Source organism: Arachis hypogaea, chromosome 5 (assembly GCF_003086295.3).
Source record: "Arachis hypogaea cultivar Tifrunner chromosome 5, arahy.Tifrunner.gnm2.J5K5, whole genome shotgun sequence".
Classification (NCBI taxonomy): Eukaryota; Viridiplantae; Streptophyta; class Magnoliopsida; order Fabales; family Fabaceae; genus Arachis; species Arachis hypogaea.
The window spans coordinates 111,437,956-111,464,201 of record NC_092040.1 but is presented as its reverse complement, the minus strand read 5'-3'; the positions used below and the strand labels follow the sequence as shown (position 1 = coordinate 111,464,201).

At 32.5% G+C, this 26,246-nt stretch overlaps 2 long non-coding RNA genes across 2 annotated transcripts; both read left to right on the top strand.

The window, feature by feature from the left end:
* The first annotated feature begins 4,289 nt into the window (after positions 1-4,289).
* Positions 4,290-5,804, top strand: LOC112802744 (uncharacterized). Its single transcript, XR_003202519.3, has 2 exons — positions 4,290-4,450; positions 4,933-5,804. It is a non-coding gene; the product is annotated as an uncharacterized lncRNA (long non-coding RNA).
* A 105-nt stretch (positions 5,805-5,909) lies between these two features.
* Positions 5,910-6,907, top strand: LOC140173143 (uncharacterized). The gene is made up of 2 exons (XR_011882428.1): positions 5,910-6,048; positions 6,238-6,907. It is a non-coding gene; the product is annotated as an uncharacterized lncRNA (long non-coding RNA).
* The last annotated feature ends 19,339 nt before the right edge of the window (positions 6,908-26,246 follow it).

The window sequence follows — 26,246 nt, the reverse complement described above, 5'->3', positions numbered from 1 at the left end:
ACATAAATAGTCTAAAATAACTCCAAATAACAAAGATTAACAATAAAAAGTTTTATTAAAACCTAAAAAAACTACTAAAAGGAGATGCAAAAATTTACTAAAAATACCAAGACATTAATATAGTTAAAACCATTTTAGCAATAATAAGAACTAATAAATGGGATAATTTTTTTTCTTGAGCAAAAACTTTTAAAAAGTATAAAGAAGAATAATATTTAAGATATAAAAATACCACGTGTATATGTTTCTTGATGTATGTATTTATGTGCATTTGAGACATATATATATATATATATATATATATATATATATATATATATATAATTTGATTCGATTTTACATTTTATATTATTTTACTTTTCTTTCTTCCTCAACCGTCTATGCTCTTCCTCTTTTGTTTTCTTTTATTACAAGAAATGCTCGTCATATCGCCGTATCTTTTTTCACCAAAATTGAAAAGATAACCATTTCTTTATGCTGTTAGGTACTTGGATTTTGGACTCAATTTTCCTTTAAAACTATTAAGTCTTATAATATTTTATTTATTGAAGTTCACCTATTCTGATAATTTTAAAATAACATAAAAATATTTTTTGGGTTAAAATAATATTAAAATAAATATATTAAATTAGTGAAATATGATGTAAAATGTTAAAATAAATAATTATTTTGACCCACAAAAATAAACCAAAAACAAAAGAAACAATATTTTTATTTTTTAAAATTAATTTTAGTTTGACAAAATATGTATTTTAAAGATAAATAACAAATAATGCATTTATTTAATCCAACCTTTTGTTGAGTCATCTAAAAAGTTATTTGAAAAGTACATATAAAAAATAATAATAAATTGATTTTTTTACTATTTTTTAATTTTTTTAAATATTTTTTCAGTTATGTAAATGATATAAAAAATTATTTAAAATAAAATGACCAAATTAAAAAGATAATTTTTTAATCTTTAAACAGATTTACAAAAAATTATATTGATATTTATAAATTATGAGATATATGGCAAGTTTTAAAATTTTGTCAAATTAAAATTATATTTTAAAGATAATTATAAGATATTTGACATGTTCTAAATTTTGTCAAAAAAATTTCTACAATAAAAGATTATAATGCCAAAATAATTATTGTATAAAGGTTCATTATGCTGCAGAACCTTTGTTATTTCTTTGTTTATTATTTTCATTGAACAATAATGTTGTGGAATAAATTTTTGATATCCTCACTATGCTTGTTTTTTAAGAAAAAATTATTATTTTTTCTATGAAAATAATTAATTTTTGATAAATAATTTTTGAAAAAAGGAATGATACTTTATATTTAAAAATATTTTAATTTAAAATAATATATTAAATATTTGGAGATATATTTTAAAATGTTATAAATATCAATATAATTTTTTGCAAGTATATTTAAAAGAGTAAACAAATTATCTTTTTAATTTGATAATTTTATTTTAAATTATTTTTTTGTATCTTTTATGCGATTGACAAAATATTAAAAATAGTCTAAAGATATTTTTTATATATATTTTCTAAATAAATTTTTAGATAACCTAACAAAAGCTGAATTAAATACATGAATTATTTGTTATTTATCCCAAAATGTGTATTTTTATCAAACTAAAATTAATTTTAAAAAATAAAATTTTTGTTGTTCGTTTTTTGGGTCAAAATATTAATTTAATTTTAACATTTTATAGTATATTGTCACTAATTCAGTATTTTAATTTAATTTTTTTACCCAAAAAAATATAATGCTATTCTAAAATTATTAGTTTTTTTTGTGGAAAAATTATTAGGCTAGTTGGGCTTTAATAAATGGGTTATTATAAGGCCCAATAGTTTTTAAAAGAGAAATGAACCCGAAAATCTAGAGGTATAAGAGAAAAGTTATATTTCACCAATGTTAGTGAAAAAGGATGCTGGACCATTGAATCATTCACCAGGACATTGCTGAAAAGGGGAAATTTTTTTTTTTTTTAAGACTTCTAATTATAAAATGACTTAGTTGTCGGTAGCCTTTGTAAATTTTGGCGCCAATCAGCACATGGTAGTATTCTTAACGTGGAGGGTATACCAACAACCTGACAGTCAATATGTATTTTTCTCTTAAACTTTAATTTTAATTACATAAGTAATTTATAATATAATGCTAATTACTTTTTTATTTATAATAATTTTATAATAATTTACTAACAACTTATAGGACTGGTAATGGATAGGATAGGATAGGGTAGGATTCTACTCTAATCCTACTCACATGTTGAAAATTTTATTAAAACTCTATCATATTCTATTCGTAGGTTGAGAATCTCTCAACACTAACCCTACCCGTACCCTAAAGTTTTAAACCCTACCTTATTCACCAAAGTATCAAATTTTTTTAAAGTAAATATAAAATTCGATCATTCCGAATTTTATACATATTAATAAAATAAAAAATTAAAAACTAATGCTCCAAATTATTAAATTAACTAATTAGTTTAGTGGTTGTTCATTTATTGTAAATTATTACATGAGAGAGGTTGTGGGTTCAACTATTTTTATAAAATATGTGTTATATACGGGGTGTAAGTAGGGTAGGATAGGATACACCCTAAATTCGTATCCTACCCTACTCTTTGTAACCTAATGAGCAGATATTTTATACGCATTTTGACATTATTTTCATATAGTTTTTATTATGTTTTGTTTAAGTTTTATTATATTTTCATAGGTTTTAGTGCACAATTCATATTTTTGGATTCTACTTTGAGTTTGTGTGTTTTATGATAATTTCAGGTATTTTTTTGCTAAAATTGAGGAGCTTTGAAAAAGTCTGATTCAAAGAAAAAGAAAGGACTATAGATGCTGTCAGATTCTGACCTCCATACACTCGAAGGAGCATTTCTAAAGTTACAGAAATCCAAATGGCACGCTCTTAACGGCTATGGAAAGCTAACATTCAGGATTTTCTAAAAATATATAATTGTTCATACTTTGCGCTGAAAATGAAGTCTCAAAACTGGTGTTCAACGCCAGCTCCCAACCTCATTCCTGACATTAAACGCCCAAAAGGGAGCAGCTGACGCCCAACGCCCAAAAAGGAGTCCAAAGCTGACGTCCAACGCCCCAAAGGGAGTACCAACTCGTGGCTTCACTCAAACTCAGCCCAAACACTAGTGGGCCCGGAAAGTGAATTTTCGCACTACAAGACTAGTTTATCTTATTTCTGTAATCCTTAGTTATTAGATTAGTATATATAGAACAAGAATCACCCTTGTTCAAGACTTTTGAATCTTTATCCATTCGAACCTTTCATTACTTTTCTGTAAGCTATGAGTCACTAACCTCCTAGGTTAAAGTTAGAAGCTCCGCTGATTCTTATGGATTAATAATATCATTGTTCTATTTCAATCTATACTTGATTTTATTCTAAGATGTATCTTCGTTTTTTGTCCTAATGAATTGAGTGTAACTTAACCGTCATCCCTATTCTACATGGGTTATTACGAGTCCTTGACGGAATAGTACTAAACCACAAGCTTGATTATACATCTCTTAGACGGCTAATTCACGGTTTTGTTGGGGACTTGGAGACATCAATTCAGCCGAAGTGCAGGGCAATTAGGGCCTTTGTGGTATAGACTAGAATCAATGGAGCCGCATTCTCTGATCTAGAAGATCCGACATTGTTTGCGGTACTTTGAGTAGGATCACCAAGAGAATGGACTGTAGGAGCTTCACCCCCATTCAGATTAGATGACCACTGACCTGACATTTGATCTAAAATAGAGGAGATTAATGACCACTGACCTGGCGTTAATCACTTACAACCTGCCATGGAATGAATTATCAGAAGTTGAAGTAGACAGTGAAAAAAGTTGATCCAGAAGGAGGAAGCATCTCCAAAATCTCAATCGTTCTCTTATCATTGATTTCACACTAATTAAGTAATTATATCTTTATTCTGTTTTTATGCGTTTTCCACAACAACTATATTTTTTATTTACCTAACTAGGATTTACAAAAGAACCGTTACTTATTCAAACCAATAATCTATGTGAGATCAATCCTCACTTACCTCAGATATTATTTGAATAACTGGTACACTTAGTGATCTATATGAATATTGCAGAGTCAATATCGTGCTCTATAACCCTCTCACTCTCTTACTCCTCTGCATCTTCTCTCTACATTGTTTACTTCTTCGGAACTCCAAACTAGATTTTGACGTTGTTATTATTTTTGTCGTGAAATTCTCTTTAATTTAAGTGGTTTAGGTTTTTTGGTCATTTTGAATGTCCCTATTTTTGACACTATATGTTTGGTTCTAACTCAATTATGATTTTTTTTGCAGCTTTTTGTTGATATTTGGAGGCTGTGGTTATTATTGGAGCGAGAACAATTTGCATTCATTATTGTTTTTCTGGACCCAATAGATTAATTTGCTCGTATAGGTTGGTTTTTATTTCAATTTATTATCTTTTTATTGTTAATTAAACAATGATTGAAATTGAAAATTATAAATTAATACAAGTAAAAATAATTTACAAATTAAAAAATATTTATTTGCAAATTATTGTATGTTTTTTTATATTTAAATTATTGCATGTTTAGTACAGAAACTTGAACTTTATGATAGAATTATAGGATGAGAGGTGATTATTTTTTGTATGGGCGTAGAATAGTTAGGATTAATAAAATTAATTGCAATGTATATATTGATTGTTGATATCATATTATATATATATATATATATATATATATATATATATATATATATATATATATATATATATTGTAGTTGGAGAATTTGGAGTGTTCTAATTGTAAGAGAGACTTTGTGAAAATTTTAAAAAAATTTTGAACAATTAATAAGAAATCCTTTTTGGTCAATATAGAAAGAATTATAGTGCAGATGGTTCAAACTTATTTTTAGGTGCATGATAGGGTCTATTCACCATCTTTTAAATACAACAAAGTGAGGGAGACGGAGAGTGCAAGAAGAAGGGAATGGAGGAAGGGACGGCGCCGGCGGGTCTTGGAGCCACTGTCGCTGTTGCTGCTCGCAAGGAAGAGAGGGAGACCGATCATAAGAGGGAGCGACGCGAGGGAAAGAGAAAGAGAGAGAGACAGAGCGACGCGAGAGGGAGATGATGCCTTGTCGCCGTCGTGCTTCCGCCGCCACCAGTCCGCCTCTGTCGCTGTTAGGGCTCGTTGTGGGTAGCGCTGCCGTCGCGGGTAGTGTGGCCATTGCAGTTGAGGAAGCCCAAAGAGAGACGAACGAGGAGCCGAAGGACGCGTCGGTGGGTGTTTCTCTTGCCGCCGTCAGTGTGGGTCGTTTGCCGTCGAACCCTACGCCGCTGGTGGAGCCATTCTTCGACGACGCTGCTGCGGGAGGTCCGAAGAGGAGGCTGACCCAGCTTCACCTCTGCGTCTCGTTTCTGCAAGCTTGCCGAGATCTCTGCTAACAGAAAACGGTGTTGTTGTCGCCGGACGTCACTGCCAGAGCCTCTGCCAGCTTGCTCTCCATTGGTTGTGCCACTACTAGGGCTGCTGCTGCTCCATCGTTCTGTTTTTTCATAGCTGCAATGAGTTCCTGATCTAAAACCTTTATCGTTATTGTTGTTATATGCTTGTTAAGGGTTTTGGGTGTTAATGTTTCAGCGTTGAACCACTGTAACTATGAAGCTGTGTTTGATGGTGTTGTTGCCATGTCATTTGGATAAGTATGAAAACGATCAAGACAAACTAAAGAGTTGTTTTTGCGGGAGACAGGGGGATCTAATAATCTATACACTGTTTATATAATAAGCACCTATTTGCCTTTCATTTTTCTTTTTTGAGTAGAAGTGCTAATTGATTAATAGGGTTAAAAGAGTAAATTTAAATTAGTAGTATTAAATTAGAGTAAAATGTATCTTTATTTGATTGGTGGTTATTCATGTTGTTCAAAATAATCATTGTTCTCTTAGCATTCCCCTAATTGTTAAATCCTGAACAGAGTAGGATACTCATCATCGGCTGGAAAAGATTGGGAATGGAATTCGTATTTGTAAGTTTATTCAATTTATTCTGGAATTTGAGCACTTGCTATTAAAAGAAAAATAAATGCTTTTTATTTTACTGCTTTGAAACATGCGTATTGACATGACATTTTAAAAATCTTTCAACTTAAAGAGTTTTGATCATCACTGTTCGTTCTTTGAAATTCATCGAAAGAATTAAACTTTTTTTCTTGCAGGAGCAGAGATTGATCCAGAACTTGTGTTGGCCATTTTTCTTCCTGCTTTCCTTCTTGAGAGTTCATTTTCAATGGATTTGGTGGAGATATGTATATTTTATCTTATAATCTATTTGCTCTACAGCTTCACTTCTTTAAATATTTGCATATCTTACCATGATTGGGAATACGAGGACCTTATTAAAAACTATAGTACAACAATTAGTTTCTTTTGGTTATATCTTTTTCATTCTCATTCTGTGCCCCTATGTTACATACATGCATCCAAACATTTAGATTCTACTTATGATATTCAATGAGTGATTTTTTATTCGTATATACTGATAGATTTGTAATTCCAAGTTTGAGAATTGACTCGGATCAGAATAAATTGCATGCTCCAAGTACAGAGTCCTCAAATTCTGCAGCAAAGGTCAGCTCAAAGTGTATATTCTTATTGCGAATTTGTGGCTGTTTCTTATAATTGTTTATGATCATTCTATGCAGTCTCTGAAGTACAAACTTCTCTTAAGTTGTTAAGATAATGTATACTAAATATAAAATTTGTCAATTACATTTGAGTTGTTTTACATTTCATCCTAAAGATAGTATTTCTTTAGTCTTGGTGAACTGGGACTGTACATTATTTGTAAGTAGTATAAGTGGTATTTAGTTTCAATTCTTCATAATATATCTTGAGAACCTCTTTTTTAGTTTCAATTTAGATAAGATCAAGTAGCCTATAAATTACTGCAAAATATCATAGAAGTCTATAGAGGTACGATTGTGCTAGTTTTAGGTCATGATTCAGATTTTAATAACATAGAAGTTTACTTTTGTAATTGCTTTTAATCATCATACAGTTTTAAGAATTTGGCTAGTATATCTTAACATTGAGACATTAAGCGCTTGTTCAAATGTGTGCTGCACTTTAATATAAACACCGCAAGTCTGCAAAATGTATTTAAATGTTGCATGAACATTATTAATGTTGCATCTTTTTCTCAAGTTATGGCTGAACAGGTGGTATTTATTTATCGCTTCTAATAATAATTACATTGAGAAGGAAGAGTATATCCTCCATTTGATTTGTTGGGGGTCCTTATTGGCCTTAGGTATTTCCTCTTATTTTGTGATGTTTTCTTTTATTATTATCTCTTCTCTTTCGTTAGTTTGCATGTAGCTAGGCGATGATCATATATTCATATAGGTTGTGTTAATGATAGAAAGTGGCCAAGAAATCTAATAAAATGATAGAAAGTGGGTGGCCAAGCATATTTGGCCTTTTAGTCTAAATATGCTGGGACATTCTACTTTGTTTTATAAATATATAATGTAGATTTATTCTTAATTTTTGTTTTTGTAGTATTATTTGTGTTGTTTAAATTTGTATTATGGTTTATTATTTTTTAAGAAAATTTGTGTATGAATATTTTGAATTTAATGAAATATTTCATTTTGTAGTAATTAATTGTAATATATTTATATTATGTACAATAATAATAATTGTTGGTAAAAGTAATTTGAAATTTTAGAAAAAAATAGGTTATTATTTTTAAAAAAGTGAGTATAATTAAAAAAGTCTTAAAATTTTAGCTGTAATGATAATTAAAAGTGAATAATATTATAATTTTAGAATTATTTCTAGTGGCCATATAAATTGCCGGTAAAATGGTTTTGGCGGCAATAGTAATGGCCACTAAAAGTGAATAACATTGTAATCTTAGAATTACTTTTGGTGGCCATATAAATTGTCAAAAAAATGGCCGCTAAAAATTATATACTTTTTGCTGCCATTAAAAAGTATTTACCGGCAAATGTTATAATTGCCGCTAAAACTTTTTAGCAACAAAGTATAAGACGGCTAATGTCTAATTACCGGTAAATGTATTAGTAATTATTTTTATTGTCGCTAAAAACAAAATAAATGACCGCTAAAAATAATTTTTCTAGTAGTGAGGGACTGATCACCACCAAAACCAACAAAACGGATATCAAAAATTAAATAAACTAAAATATTGAAACGGCTCATCCAGGATCCAAACAGTCCACCAAGAGATCAAAAGGCCCAAAAATCTTTAAAACACAAATTAACACAAATTACTACGATCCCTAAAGACAAAAAATACAAATCCCAATACATGTCGAACACACGAAAAACCAAATTCAATAACATGAAAACTAAGGAAGCTTACCCTCTTGTTTTTGGAGACAACTGTTTCAGACTTAGCATTTGAATTTTTAATAGCCCAATATAACTAGCCCAAAAACATCCTCACCATCTTAACGTCTGAAACTATCTTTATTTTTTAACTACTTTTTAAAATTGTATGAAGTGGGACTCTGATAAAATTACTTACACCATTTATAAAAAGAGAGCTCAGTTATTCTCTCAATAGGATTCATTCTATCCTAACACTATCTCCTACCTACCTAGTTCTCTGACTTAGACATTAAAATACGTTTATAGGTATCATTCTTTTTTAAAGAACCAATCTTATCATCTTATTAGATTAATAAATATTTGATTTCTTTTTACCTAAATAAATATTTTTTGAACCGTTAAGTAACGTGCTTGAACAAATAAATTAAATAAGCAAGCTCTTTGAAGTTTTCGTCAACAGTTTAAGTTTACAAAAATTCGCTTGCTTGATTAGAGAGAATATATAAGCTAAGCTAGCTCACGGGATTATTATGGTAGACAAAAATTGCAATTTGTAATATGTAATATATTTTGGTTTATAGTCAAAGATTATACATACACAAGAAGATAACAAATTAAAAACTGAACAAAGGCTGACAAAAGAGCACTACAAGCCAAAAAAAAAAAAAAGATATAAGAAAAAGGGTAATGCGCACGACCAAGTAAATTTGATTCATAAATTTTGAATCTGCTGTTACAAAAAAATTGTACTAAGGTTTCAACTCTTACACACGAAATACTTGTTTGAACGTAAGATATTTTATATGTATAAATCAACAGTTGACTAACTATATGATATCACACACGAAATGATACTTATTTGAACGTAAGATATTTTATAGGTATAAGTCAACAGTTGACTAACTATATGGGATATGATGGATTATTGTTATTAATTTTTGGGTTTATATTTGATTGTAGAATCAAAATCAACCATATTAAATTTATACAAAAAATTATACTAAATTAATTATTTATATATAAAATATATGTTAAAATATAAAATATATATTAAAAAATTAAACAATAATATATGTATCTATACACAATATATAGTAGCGAATTCGTTAGTATTTACATATTATTTTTGTATTAAAAAACACACATCGAAAAGTATAACATACCCTTTTTACATGTTTTAATTAATTGGTGACAAGTGTATTCATTAATTTCAATCAGCGAATGAATTTTTAATTTTTAAAAATAAAAAATAATGAATTTAATACATATATTAAATATTTTATATATACATATCTTAATACATTGTACATACATTTAAGTTAAATCAAATTATCATATGTGGTAAATCTTAACTAAATTATTTAAAAGAAAAAAAAAAGAAAAAGAATCAGAATTGGATCGTTGTATATGCTGCTAGAAAAAGAGGGAAGAAAATAAAACTTTAATTCTTTTCATCTAATTTCGTCTTATTCTCTTTTCTATATTCACAGCAAAAATTCGTTTTCGTCTTCTTCTTCCTCCTTCACTCTAAGGATATACTTTCTTTTTTCTCTTTCTAATCTTCGAAAGTCGTTGATCTTGTTGCTGTAACCAGAACAATCGATAGTTTTGTTTACCGTTTTTCCATTCAAAATCGCCAACAAAAACGAATTTTTGTTGTGAATATAGAAAAGAGAAGAAGACGAAATTAGATGAAAAAGATTAGGGTTTTATGTTCTTCCCTCTTTTTCCAGCAGCATGTACAACGGCCCAATTCTAATTCTTTTTTTTTTAAATAATTTAATTAAGATTTACCACTTATGGTGATTTGATTTAACCAAAGTTAAATTTATGTAAAGTGTATTAAGATATGTATATATAAAGTATTTAATATATGTATTAAATTTATTATTTTTATTTTTAAAAATTAAAAATTCATTTGTTAATTGAAATTAATGAATACACTTGTCACCAATTAATTAGAACATGTAAAAAGAGTATGTAATACTTTTAAATTAATTGGGTATCGAAAAAATCACCATTAATTTTTGGATTTATATTTGATTGTAGAATCAAAATCAATCATATTAAATTTATACAAAAAATTATACTAAATTAATTATTTATATATAAAATATATGTTAAAATATAAAATATATATTAAAAAAATTAAATAAATATATGTATCTATACACAATATATAGTAGCGGAGTCGTTAGTATTTACGTATTATTTTGTATTAAAAAACACACGTCGAAAAGTATAAAAAGTTTTAACTGTGACGCAGTGTTAAATAGAATTAATACTCTTAATAATTAATAATAGGTCACTATATTTGTTGTTCTCGCAAAAAAATATATATATATATACATTCAAGATCGTATATCATAGCTCTGTATGATTGGGACACAATTGTAGCGGATCTTTTGGCTCTCCAAGTTGATTGGCAAATCCACCGCCGTGGAGCATATATGTAAGATATTTTAATATTTAAATTAGTAGAAATCTAAGAAATATAACAATTAAGAATAGATGATGATTCGTTAACACTAAAACAGGCTTCACTCGACAAAGTTCGAAATTGATGACTGGTTAAACAAGATGGATTTGGATCTTTTAAAATTTGAATTTTACTTTAAAAAATAAAGTATAATCTCTCACAATTGATTTTATAGGTAGGACCAAAAATAAATATGAAAAAAAAATTATTCTAAAGTAGAAGATCACACTTTATTCTTTAAAGTAAAATTCAAACTTTAGAGGATCCAAATCCCAAACAAGATAATCTTCCCCCTCCCTTCCCTTAAAAAATGTTTTCAATCAAACGGTTAAAATATCAAACATCGGAGTATTAACAAGAGATTTTGCATAACCGTTTAAAGCTATCCTTATATATATGAGTGACCAATTTAGTCACAAATACGATATATATTCAGTCTTATTTTAAATTACTTCACACTCTTACTTATTTGAGCGTTAGAATTCCTTTAATTTACAGGTGTCCAACACCGCTTTTTCAGCAAGCAGACGACGTTCTATTCTCCTACTCCAAAGAATTCTAGCAAGACGAGTTATATCTCGGAACGTCCAGATTTACACAGGAACAGATGATATATATTAAACATGTGTTAAATTATTTATAGTTGTTAGAATTAAATCGATAATCGAATTAGTCGGACTATTGATTTATTCATTTATTAGTTCAACCGATAAATCACTGGTTGAACTATTAAAATTATAATTAATAAATATAAATTTTAAAAATAGAATTTAATTTATATATATTATATATTTAAAGAAAAAGAACAAATGTAATAAAAATCAACATGGCCTAATGACAACCAACTTGCTACACATGGAAGAGGACCAAACTCAAACTTAAAGAGGTGTTTTCTTTTATTAATTGTTGTCTCGTTGTTCTAATAAGTTCTAACCAGTTTTATTCCATTTTGACCCAATTTTTTTTAATCGGTTAGAATACTGGACCGATTTGATTTAGGATTCAGTTCATCTGTTTTCGGATTAAACCAGCCAGTTTAGTCTGGTTTTAACAATTACTTAAATCCTTCATTCATAATATTTTTTAAAGAAAAATACGAAAAGGATTCGGATAAATCCATACAATATATAAATAGCATCCTACGTAGTGTTAGGAATTTAGTAAGTATGAGTGATGCGGAAGTGGTAGCAGAAACCTAATTAAAGAACAAAATGACACATAAAGAGAATTAATATGGTTCAGCTTAAAGCCTACGTCTATGGACAAAGACAACAAATAAATATTTTATTATAAAATATGAATGAGGTACAAATTAGGTCACAACTCCACCTAAACTAAAATTTTTAATGAAATAACAAAGAAAAGACCAAACACTCAAAAGCATACCTATTTGGCTATTTCAAAAGTTTTGTTCTACTGTTATTCGTTTGCCATACCTAATTATATTCACAAGATAAGTCTAGAAAGTGGTTAATTTTATTGATGATTACTGTGATAATACATAATTCAATATATGTTTAAAATATTTTTAAGCAATTGGCAGTATGTAAACACTAAATCGATTAAGAAAACCAATTATTATTATTAATTTAAATGTTTATATATTTAATATGAAAGACCAAACAATATACTTATAATATAACATTATGTATAATTTAATAATTTAAGGTCAATTAACCAAAACCAAATTGATAAATAACAACTACATATGGGACGTTCAATAATAATAATAATAATAATAATAATAATAATAATAATAATAATAATAATAATAATAATAATAATAATAATAATAATAATAATAATAATAATAATAATAATAATAATAGTAATAATGTTGTCGTTGTCGTCCCAAAATGCATGGATCGTCCTACTTGGGTTTCAATGGATTTATAAACATAAAAGAAGGCTAGACCTATTTTAGTAACACATATATAAATGAATTGTTCGTACTTAAAAATATGACGAATCATATAGGTTAACAAAGAAGAATCACTCGTACTAAAGAGATTGGTCACCATTTGCCTAGTGGTTCTCTGGTTCAATTCAAGCCTCCAAAAACTGAAAAATATGGCATGATTGAGAAAGATAGAACTGCTGACCAAGAAAAACAAAATGAGAAAGAAAGTTAAGAAAATTATTCATATAGAATGGTAAGGATAATAAGCTTTCTAATTTGAAGATTCATAAATAACGTCGTAAAGATACATAACGCTATGAATATTGCATGAGATATATTTTAGTCACGGGCCGGTGGCATTAGCTTATCGTTATAATTTTTTATTAAATTCAATTATAAAATTAGTATAATATTGAATGTAATTTTTTATTATGACTAAAATAATTGACTCTTGGTTTGAATTTTATTTAATTAAAAGAATTATAATCTTATGAATTATATTGCCGTAATGCTCTTAAAGATATATATGGTCATTATTCATTTAATATCTTCAGTTACAAATTTGAATTGAAATGGCTGAATCTTTTCACTGGTAAGGAATGATTACCTAATCCAAGCCAATTTACCCGGCATTTCGATATAATATAATATAATGAATAATTATCATCGGCTACTGTAATAATAAATAAGGCAAGTGTACAACACTTGCTGGTACGGATGGAAAGGAAGATCAGGAATCTATCAGCTTTGGTGGTGACTAGGTCGAACTTTTGAAATAATAGGATGTAATATCTGCAAAAATATTTCGATGTACAAATTAAAATAGATTTAAGAGGTGTGGGTGAGAGTTAAGAATGTATAATGTATTTAAGGGAGTTTTTGATTTTTTTATATAGTTTGCGGCTATTATCTTTATCTTAATTTGTTGACTAAAGTAATGTAAGTGTTTAAATTTGAAGGTTAGAAATTTGTGGTTACTGAGCTATCCGAATAATCAGGCTGTAGCTGTTCTGACGGGAGACTCGGGAATCAAGTCCAAAATAATTGCACCCAAAGCAAGAGAGTGTACTTGCTCAGTCTCATCGCTGGAAGAATTCATTCTGTTGTGTGGCTGCGTTTGCAAGCTCGGCACGGGGAGTGGAGTGCCATCCAAGCTTTCCTGGCCGAGATCGGGATTTCATGGGACGCTTGGTCGTCCCTTCTCCTATCCGTTGAGTTCTGAAGAGAGGGTTTGTCCGTCATGGTTTCCATGCGTCATTATTACATTTAATGCAAGGGGAAAGTTTTTTCGTTTGTTTCTCATTTTACCCTCCGTCCCTTTGTTTTTCATTCGAAACATTTTGAGGGGGGTTTATTTTGTAACCGCTTCTCTTTCTCATTATATTTCTCCGTCGGTGCTATGCTTTCATTTTCACTTCTTCCGTTCGATTTTTCCTAAAGTTTAGGTTGGTAATCCTCTTGTTATTCTGCCTTTTCCTTTCTATTTATATACTTCTGCATTTCCATTTTTTTGGGGTTATTTTTTGTGTGGATGTAGTAGGAATTTAGGGGGTACCACTATTTTGTCATAGCTTCATGATTACGACAATGGTAGGAAAAATGGGGGAAGGTGCCACTGTTTTTAGATGGTCCTTAGGCGTGTTAGTATGAAATTTGTCTGGTTTTCTTCTTCCAGGGAGTGGACTGATAGTGGTGCCCCTTTCATTTTTAGGTTTGGTTCGGTAGAGAACTGAAGGCGCTAGGGTTCTCATTGTCCCGACAGGTGATGATACGGGATTTTACAATCTCGCATAACTACCGGTAAGTGTACTGGATCGTACAAAGTAATAAACTCACAGTGAGTGAGTGTCGATCCCACGAGAATTAATGGATTAAGCAAACAATAATTGATTGATTATTCTAGTTAGACAATTCATATCGGGATGACGGGCAATATGTAATTTAAATTACTTGATAAAGAAGTAAATGAAAGTAATAAAATGATAAAAAAGCAAATGACGGGAATGTAAATAACTAGAAATTAAATTGCAAGAATGTAAATGACTAAAAAGTAAATGGCAAAAATTAGGAATGGAAGGAACATTTGGGATCAAGAGATGTTGTATTCTCAGGATCAATAACTCTCATCTCAACTTCAATCATGCAATCATTGATTTCTTGGCAAATTATAAGTGATTAAATTCCAATGTCTTGATAACTCAATCTCTCTTAACTTAATCAATTGCCAAATTCTTAATCTAATTGCTCATGAGAAGAGATGAAGATTTGTCTCTGATTTAGAGCCATACAATTTCATGGATCAAGTTATGGGTTGATTATATGTCACATATCAATCCAAAACCCAAACTCACAAGAATTAGGAGAAATATCTTGATGCTCAATTCCGTGATCCCTTTCTCAAGTTCCCATAGAATTCAATTCAAATTATTTCTCAAGACATTTGAATTCTTGAGATTAAGAACGAAGATTTTTTCTAAAGAAATAATGAAAGAAGAATTGAAAATGAAGAATCAAACAAATTAATCCATTAAATTGTAATAGAGCTCTCTTTCCCAATAAAGAGAATTAGAAACTCATAACTAAAGAATTACAAAAATGGGTATGAAAGAAAATGGAATAGGATAAGAGAATAAGAATGAGGGGAGAGTCCGAAGACTCTCCTCCAAGGTGAGTAATTGTTACTCATCTATCCCTATTTATAGCCTATCACAAATGCAAATTCAAATTCAACTCCGATTACAATTCCAACTAAATTGAGATTAATTCCATGGGCTTGACCCATTTGGAAGCTTGGAGAATTGAGGAATGAATGAGGAATTTGAGTTTTTGAGGTTAGACAAGGAGCAGCATGCAACGCCACAATTATTTCTCAAGAAATGGCCCAAATTCAAAGTATGAGGTGCTAGGCGTGGGAAGCCACTTCTATGCCATGGGACGCCAAGCTTCTAGGCCTTGATAGGCCCAAAATCAAGTGCATTAAAGTACCAGCCGTGGGATGCCCAACACATGCCGTAGGACGCCAAGACTTGTTTGGTTTCAATTTAGGCTTTAAAGCTTGTTTGTGTTGTGCTTTTGTTGCATGAGGAAGCTGTGTGAAACTCCTGTCAACTATGGTGTATTATATATCATTGGAAAGTCCTTGAAGTTAGATTTCTAACGCCTCTAGAATCAAGTCATTTGGACATCTGTATCTCAAGTTATAATCCTTTGAAGGTGAAGAGGTCAGTCTGCCAGACATTTGTCGTTGGACACCACTTCCTTTGCGTTGCACGCGAACTAGGATTTATGCGTACGCATAACTTCCCTTTTTGTTCTATTTTGTACTTGGCTTAGAATGATGATTTGTACCCTTAGATTCTTTGTTCACTATGAACTATTATATATCGTTGGAAAGCCCTGGTTGTCTACTTTTCAATGGCACTTGAATCACCTTATTTGAAGCTTTGTAGCTCAAGCTCTCTTTATTGGAATATGAAAAGGTCAGGGTTGCACATTCTTTTCAAACTTCTCTTGAGCTTGTTTCCAACGTTTGCTACTTCCTTACTTCTTCAAAGGCCTCTTTGATTGTCCATCTCCTCCTTTGTTCTTACCTAACATCTTTCAATCATTTCCTATACTTGAAAGCATAAATAAACTCCAAAAAATATTGATCAAAGAACCAAAAAATATCAATAAAACTAAGGAAAATCTCTAACTTAATTCAAGAAAAAAATTCCAATAAAAATTGATTAAAAGCATGAAACTCCTAATATAAATAATAGATCACTACCTTTATTTAAAGAAATAACAACTAAAAACTACTAAAGATGCGCATGCATTAGGTGGCGTTCCCAATGCTTATTATTGGGTGACCTCTAACGTGTGCGGGACGCCTTCTTGGGTTACGTAGGAGGACCTCCAGAAATTGCTCGATGAAGGCGCGGTGTGTAGAGGTAGTGAGGAGGAGCGACCGTACAAGCTTTTGCTTCCCGGGGTGGATGAGAGGGTTTTCTACATAAACCCTAATTTCCCCTGTGTCGCTGACTGGATGTGGGTTTACGGGTCTATTTTTACGTGGTTGCGGGTGCGATTTTCCTTCTCTGCGTTTGTTCAGGCTCTGTTGAATCGATGTTTGGTGGCACCATCCCAACTGCATCCAAATAGTTGGGCGGCCATCCAATATTTCTTTCTATACACCCTTCTGACCAAGAAGGGGAAGCATAGGAAAGGTTATATGTCGTTCCGGGCCCAACCAAATCGGCAGATCTTTGAGTTGTTTGAGGATTCCTTCCACATCTTCAAGGAGGAATACTTTAAGGTCCGACCTGCTTGAGGGAAGCATCCTTTCAAGTTGACCCTTGAGGGGAATGTTGTTTTGCCACGTACTGGAATTTCAGTGCCGGTGCGTTGTACCTGACATGGATTACATACGAGGGCTTGTCTCCTAAGAACAAGGATATTACCGACATTATGGGTGACCCGGTGGTATGTTGGTCTTACGTTGGTGGGTTTTTGATGTTTTTTCTTGTTTTTATTTCTATTTCTTTGTTTCCCGAGTTCAAAACTTGATGTGATTTTTTTCCTTCTTTTTAGTCGAGATGGCTGGCAGTTTGACTACACTTGCAAGGTTGAAGGATGCCATGGCCCGAGATGTAACACCCTACCATACAGAACTTTATGCTTATGCCGTAAAATAGAGGTGGTGTGGTATTACGACCTCTAAAATAAAATATATACATAATAGTAGTTGAAAGAATTTAATAATCGAGGAGCCTTGAAGGAAAGGTTAAACAAAGCCGTGAAAGGAAAAGCGCAAGGCTCACATGACAGAAACTTGCGTACGAGGAAAAGTAAAGACACATATATATAATAAGAGCAGAGTGTCGAAAGATACAGAATATCAAGCTCTGGTCTCAACCTATGAAGCCAAGGCCGGCCGGAGAATATATACACAAATATATATACATATACAACCCAGTAATCCCAAAATACATAAGCATACACTTAGTTCTTTACCAAAAGACTCTAAGAGGATTAGATTCAATATATATATGTATATGTATATGTATATGTATATGTACACGGAGAATTATCTAGTCATAAATACACAGAGCAAAATATCTAAAGCCAGTATCCCTACTTCACTTGTAGAGTAAATCCAAACGCCTAGAGAGGTGCCTCTCGATCTGCATCTGAAAATGACAGAATATGTATAGAATGAGAACCGGAGGTTCTCAGCATGGTAATGGTACCCACATACATAATATATAACGTCTCAGGAAAGCCAGAGGCGATCCTAAAACTCCGACACTCATATATAAAACTTAGAGTTATAATTTAAAACCATAAATAAGGTAAGTTGTCTAAAGAACGTAAGTTCTATCCCAATTCTAACTTAACCCCTAATTTTGACTTCCCTCTAACTCTCTAAAACACCGGTGGAACTACCCTCGCCACTCCTCTACCAGAGAAGGGGTATCTCAGTTGCACAGCAATATAATGCATACAAAGAAAATACAGGTAAAATACAGTTACAGTAAATAGAACATATAGCACAAATCACGACAAATCATAAATAATCTAATTCTAATTCCTTGGCAATTCAATTTCTCTTTAACCTAATAAATCACTAATTCCTTAGTCAATTATTTAAGTAAAGAGGTGAAGCACAAGTCTGATTTAGTTTCAAATAAGATTGAAGAATAGTTCTTAAATTGAATTACATGTCACTTACCAAGCTAGTCCTAAACAATTGAAACTTACAAGAAAGAATGATTTTCAAAAGTTTCTAATCCGAATTTTGTCACTTATTCAAACTAGAGCAATTGAAAATCATGAAGCGTCACACGCTCTTTAAAACACCGTTCCTAGTTAAATAAAAAAGTCGTAAGAAAAAGTTTTCAAGATAATTCCAATATACTTTTTCCAAAACAATATTTAGAATCTAAAACAGAGTTAGAATATTTTTCAACAGTTCTAAATCTTTAGGGATGAAGAACAAAAACTCAATTATAAAATAGATCAAAGCATAAACCTCAAATAAAGCAAAATACTTAGATTAATAATCCATAAAAAAATAAACAGAGCATTTAACCTTAACCGAGAATATTAATGTCTCATAATGTGCTTGAAAATAAAAACAATGAATTGAAAATGGCTGAAGGTGGTGTGTTGTATCTTCAGGAACCTTTTATACTTAATCCTAAAACAAAACCTAAAATTCAAAGTCAAAATTCAATTAAGACAAAACCAAATCAATTTTTTTATAATTAATCTTCAACTCTCTTTATAATTTAGGTTCAAAGCTTGGTGGTTCACTTCTTCAGCATCATGGGTTTGTCGACTTGGTGGTTGGGCTTGTCAACTTGCTGATTGGGCTTGTGAACTTGAGCGTGTGGCACACCCATTACTGGCATGGGGCACACCACCAAAAATTCAGCCCTGGGAGCATGCAGCCTTGGTGTGTGGCATGCCCACCCGTGGTGTATAGCATGCCAACTTCTAGCTTGGAGGAGTTTTCAAAGGCATGTAAGAACCGCACACCTTTATGATTGGCGTGTCATACACCACAAAAATTTGTCCTCGGGAGTGTCTATCTCTAACGTGTGGCACACCCAAGCTTGGCGTGTTGCACACCACTTTGTGTCTTGGCCTCATGGTGTCCCCCTTGGCGTGTGGCATGCCCACCACTAGTGTATTGCATGCCCAACACTGACGTGTTGCATGCCAACTTCTTGTTTGCTTTGGATGTGGCTATTGAAGGCAAGTGGCACGCCCACCTTACTGGCGTGTTGCATGCCATGCTCTTGCTTGTTCCTAGAGGTATCATCCAAGGCGTGTGGCAAGCCCCTTGTTGTGCTGCACGCCACTTTCACTCATTCACTTCTTGGCGTAGCAGTTGCTGTCAAATTCTGATCTCCATGCACTCAAACGAGAATTTATAGAGCTACAGAAGTCTCAATGGCGCACTCTCAACGGCGTTGGAAAGCTAACTTCCACGGCTTTCTAGCAATATATAATGACCTATAATTTTCTTCGAAGGAGTCTGCCCATATTGGGCATTGAACGCCCAAGACCTACCCCCTTTCTGGCATTCAAAGACCTCAAAGGAACCCAAGCTAGCGTTGAATGCCTAACCATCCCCTTTGGGGCATTCAATGCCTACCAAGAAGCACAAGGCAGCATGGATCAACCCCCTGATGGGCGTTCAATGCCCATCCCTCAAGTTAGACGCGAAGCTCAGCTCAAGTACTTATCCAAAGTAGGCCCAAGAGTGGACTTTCACACCTTTAGTCTAGTCTATGATGCTTTTGTACTTCTTAATTGTTAGGCTATTATATATAGAACAAAGATTACTTTTGTTAAAGAGGAACTTTTGATCTTTGCCCTTTTGCACGTTTCACTATTACTCTGTGTAAGTTATGAGCTACTAAACCTCCTATGTTAGGGTTAGGAGCTCTGCTAATTATCATGGATTAATAATATTAACTGTTTCTATTTCAATACACGTTTGATTCCATTCTCTTATGCATTTTCATTCTTCATCTCATGAATTGAGGATGAACTGTGACAATCATCCTTGTTCTACATGGGTTCTATGTGAGTCCTGACCCGGATAGCATTGAACCACAGCTAGAGAATGCACTGCGGATTCCAAGAGAGTGCATGTGCAACTTTGGATAAGTGACATAAAATCCCGTTGACCGTGGGTTGCTGAGGTCTCTGTAGAGTTAAGGCTAGAGTCTGAGAAGCAACACTCCCTGATCCGGAAGATACGACCTTGTCTGTGGCGTTTTGAGTAGGATCATGAAGGGAATTGGATTGCTTAAGTCTTCACCTTCGACTATAGTAGGAAGCCATGAGTTAACTTGATGAGGATGTTACATGAGTTGCTCGGATATGGTGGACTGCTATGGTTTAGAAGAGGCTAACTTGATGAGGATGCTACATGAGTTAGTCAATTATGGCTGCCATTGAATGAATCGTTCGTTATTGAAGTAGACGGTAAGAAAAGTTAATCCGAAAAGAATATGCATCTCTGAAGTCTTAACTGAATCCTTATCATTGTTTTCACAATCAATCTGGTATTTCATTCTTTACTGTTTTGTTTATGCTTTCAACCAAACAACCATCTTTTCTAATTGTCTGACTAAGATTTACAAGATAGTCATTGCTTGCTCAATCCAACAATCTCTGTGAGATTCGACCCTCACTCACCTGAGGTATTACTTGGACTACCCGGTTTACTTGCCGGTTCAGTTGTGCGGGGTTCAATTTCACGCACCAAAATGCTCAAGCAAAACTAGGCTACCTATGTTCAAGACTTCAACAGGTGCAACCAACATTACCACCATACTCAAATATAGCAAAGAAGCTTGTACATGAGATGAGGGAGTTCCAACTCATTCATGAAGAAAGGGTGCGAAAGAACATGGAAGGGCATGAATTTTGGGAGTTAAGGACTGGTGCACGAAATTGCAATCACCTTTTGCAACCTCGCACAACTAACCAGCAAGTGCACTGGGTCGTCAAAGTAATACCTTACGTGAGTAAGGGTCGATCCCACGGAGATTGTCGGCTTGAAGCAAGCTATGGTTATCTTGTAAATCTTAGTCAGGATATCAGAAATTATCAAGGTTGATTGTGAAAAGCAAAAGAACATGAAATAAGTACTTGTTATGCAGTAATGGAGAATAGGTTGAGGTTTTGGAGATGCTCCATCTTCTGAATCTCTGCTTTCCTACTGTCTTCTTCATCAAACACGCAAAGCTCCTTCCATGGCAAGCTGTATGTAGGGTTTCACCGTTGTCAATGGCTACCTCCCATCCTCTCAGTGGAAATGTTCAACGCACCCTGTCACGGCACGGCTATCCATCTGTCGGTTCTCAATCAGGCCGGAATAGAATCCATTGATTCTTTTGCGTCTGTCACTAACGCCCCGCCTTCAGGAGTTTGAAGCTCGTCACAGTCATTCAATCATTGAATCCTACTCAGAATACCACAGACAAGGTTTAGACCTTCCGGATTCTCTTGAATGCCGCCATCAGTTCTAGCTTATACCACGAAGATTCTGATTAAGGAATCCAAGAGATATCTACTCAATCTAAGGTAGAACGGAGGTGGTTGTCAGTCACACGTTCATAGTTGAGAATATGATGAGTGTCACGGATCATCACATTCATCCGGGTTAAGAACAAGTGATATCTTAGAATGGAAGCAAGCATGATTGAATAAGAAACAGTAGTAATTGCATTAATCCATCAAGACACAGCAGAGCTCCTCACCCCCAACCATGGGTTTAGAGACTCATGCTGTGGAAGGTACACAAAGAAACGTGTAAAGTGTCATGAGGTACAGATACAATGTCAAAAGATCCTATTAATAGTAAACTAGTAGCCTAAGGTTTACAGGAATGAGTAAATGACAGAAAAATTCACTTCCGGGCCCACTTGGTGTGTGCTTGGGCTGAGCATTGAAGCTTTTATGTGTAGAGATCTTTTCTGGAGTTAAACGCCAGCTTTCATGCCAGTTTGGGCGTTTAACTCCAAGTTTTATGCCAGTTCCAGCGTTAAACGCTGGAAGTTCTGAGGCTGATTTGCAACGCCGGTTTGGGCCATCAAATCTCGGGCAAAGTATGGACTATTATACATTGCTGGAAAGCCCAGGATGTCTACTTTCCAATGCCGTTGAGAGCGCGCCAATTGGGCTTCTGTAGCTCCAGAAAATCCACTTCGAGTGCAGGGAGGTCAGAATCCAACAGCATCTGCAGTCCTTTTCAGCCTCTAAATCAGATTTTTGCTCAGATCCCTCAATTTCAGCCAGAAAATACCTGAAATCACAGAAAAATACACAAACTCATAGTAAAGTCCAGAAAAGTGAATTTTAACTAAAAACTAATAAAAATATACTAAAAACTAACTAATTCATACTAAAAACATACTAAAAACAATGCCAAAAAGCGTATAAATTATCCGCTCATCAAGGACCTTTACTCCTGACACAGAAGTACCAAATATATAGGAACTTAGGAACACTAAGGATAACAATGAGGATGACTGATGAAGAATTCAAAGGTGGTGAAGTTTCTTTCGTGTGTTTTTCATATTACGCTTTGTATGTTTCAATAATAATGCTTGTATGAGTGATCTCTTTTATTGTGCATGTTTTGTGTGTTCTATTTTATGTTTTGTCTTCAAATTCAATAAATAAAGCTATTTGTCCTCAAAGTGTGAGTTTGTAATAAACATTGTTCAAAATAAAAGAATTTTAAGAAAAGTTTTAAGTGTCAAAAGCAAGTATGATTAACAAAAGAAGAAATAACTTGAGGATGAAGCCATAAAATGAAATTTTATGATTGTGAATTTTCACTTGAAACATTAAGACGAGAGGACATTTGGAGAAATGTTACAGAGTTTTTCAAATATCTATATAACTAAAAGTAGTAGCACAAGCAAGAAAAAAATTAAAACCCAAAACTCTGAGCATCAATTACTAAAAAATCTATAAAAAAAAAACAAAGAACTCAAAGAATTATGATCCTAGTAAATATTTATAGTAAAACTATATTAGAGAGAAAGACTTGAATAAATAAATTTTTAAGAGTATTTTAATACCTAACACCTTGAACTAACTAATTTAGGAGTGTTAATTAATTGAAAGCTTACCCATTTATCAATAAATAAGTCGAGTTAATACTCAAATTTGCTCCTAAAATTTAATCTCCGACTCAATTTAGCCCTCAAGGTTTCAATTGACTCTAATTGTACCCTGAAATTTTGCCTCGAGCCTCAATTTGACCCTTCCGACGTTTTCCGTCATCGGAGAGCTGACCTGGCAATCTCAAAACGACGCCATTTTACTGTTGGCGCCGAAATTGTTAGAAACAATGTCGTATCCCTTAGGAAGGGGTTAGATGAAAATCCAAACACTAACCACTCCAAAGGTGAGACTCAATTGACCCTTTCTCTTTCTCCACTTCCTCTCGTTTTCCTTCCCGTCAGAGAAGCACCATGGATGTCACAGTAATGGAGCTTTGAAACTTTTCTTACTTCTTTCTACCCCCATTGTGAAGATTAATTACCTGGGAGTCATCTTTTGAAAAACAGGTTAGTAACAAAATTGATGCTCTCAACTATCGTGCTCTGTTTTTATCAAAATGTTGGTTGTGTGTTGTTTTTCATTTTTTTCACCCTACTTGATCAGTGAAATTTTGGGAGAATGTGGTTGATTATGGTTGTTGATAATGATAGAATTTTTGTATGTTAGGGTTTAATTTTTTTGCATGTGTATGGCTGTGATCAACCGAATCGTTCAATTCTTTATCCGTTTGAGTAGTCTTTGATTCTTCATATTCCATTTTAAAATAACAATTATACTCCTTCATATCCCATTTTAATTTAATTATTGATTGGATAATTTCTTGTAAAAATAAAATATTTTCTGTGCTGAACATTGTATGCATCAATGACCATCATGAATGTTTAAGTGATAATCATGAATTGAAGATTTTGTATTTTGGCCAGTCATTACAGTGTATTTAACTTTTGATTATTATTTCGTTAACAGAGTTTATGCTAATTTTTTTTCATTATGTTCGTCTTGTTCTAGATATTCCTTTCTTCCCTTATCCTGACATAGTTTTCTACGGATCCTTATCACATTAAAAAAGGAGCTTGTTTCCATATTTTCATCTAATGTAGCATAACACATAAATTGCTAATATAGGACAATTCTTAAACTCAGTTGAACACCATTGTCAACTTATATTATATTGATAAGTTCGTAGATTATAATAATAATAGGGTTGAATATATGCATGTGTGAATTCTAACTCTGGAGAGGGTATAGATCCAGCAAACGCTGTTACTACTAACACCCAAGCTGCTGAGATTAATGAAAATGCTCCATTAGCACCAGGTCAAGCTGTTGCTGATATATCATTATTGCAAGTTGATTGTGTGTCTTATTTCTCAAATACTTGTTGGTTTTGTAACTGTTCTTCCTCTCAAATTTTTTTTGGATTTTTTGTGTTGTAAACTACCGGTAAGAGATGGTGTGGCTTTTTAAATGGGCAGATGTTGAAGAAGAAGAAGGCATAGTAGGCAGAAATGAAAGTTCAGTTAGTGAAGACCATTGAAAAATATCTCTAGGATGGAAAATTAGTGCAGTTGAAGCTGAAATTAGAATATTAAAAATGTGGAATATTATGTTGTTTGTGTTTATTATTATTTTTGGAATTGTGATTGTAGCTTGTGGATTAGGTGGGATGAAATATATGTAACTGTATATCAGTTATGTGAATGAAGCATTATTATGTATTTAATGAGAAAATAGAAATGAAATTTTATGTTCTCTTTGCTAATGATATATCCTGTAAAAATTCTTTAAAACTGAGATTATATATGAAGCTGATATGAGTCTGTATATGAAGACAAGATCAGGAGCTGGCTCTAATAACTATATATGTAGTATGCACTTCCATTAGTGAATAAATTTAAGTGTATAGTTTATTTGTGAAAAAGGTATAAATAGATGAGATGTTATGACAAAAAAAAAATCTAATAGAACCTTGTGTGGTTCTTGCACTTGACAGAAGACCCAAAAATAAGTAATTCATTAAGTAATTCATAGTCATTGATCATTGTCAATATCACAGCATTAGCAATAGCAGTATCTGTATCATACCTTAGATACCCTAAATAACATAGTTTCAAATATCCTAAACCAAAACAGATTACTCTACATAACATAGTAACAAAATATCAAAAGAGCATAGTTTGATTAAATGCTCCCTACAAAATATGTTCTACACAACTTCCAGTCAACATTGCAAAGCGTTTTCTATTTTGTTGTTGGTGGTTTGAAGTCTGGGGTGGAGACGAATGTCATAAACTCTGCCAAGCATGCAGCTGTCCCAGAATTTACTCCCTGCATTGGGTCCACATTGAAAGTTGTTTTCCTCTTAGATTGCAACTTGTGAGGCCTTATCACCTGTTGTAGAGGTGGAGGTGGGTCTGATGGAGGGACCTAGTAAAATTGTGAATAGAAATAGTGACCAATACAATCCAATAAAAACCAATCAATATGTTATCAAATAATATCAATCAGTTAGATCTACCCAACATTTACTCGTGTATTATAAACCAATATAAATCAGTTAACAGTTAATCAAATATTAGAAACCAAACACTATATGTTCCTGATTTTCTGGCTGTGAGTAAGTGGGTTGGGTGAGTACAATCTCTGAAGCATTTGCATCAGCAACAGCTTGACCTAGTGCTAATGGAGCATTTTCATTAATCTCAGCAGCTTAGGTGTTAGTAGTAGCAGCGTTTGTTGGATCTGTACCCTCTCTAGAGTTAGAATTCACACATGCATATATTCAACCCTATTATTAATATAATCTACAAACTTATCAATATAATATAAGTTGACAATGGTGTTCAACTGAGTTTAAGAATTTTCCTATATTAGCAATTTATGTATTCTACTACATTAGATGAAAATAT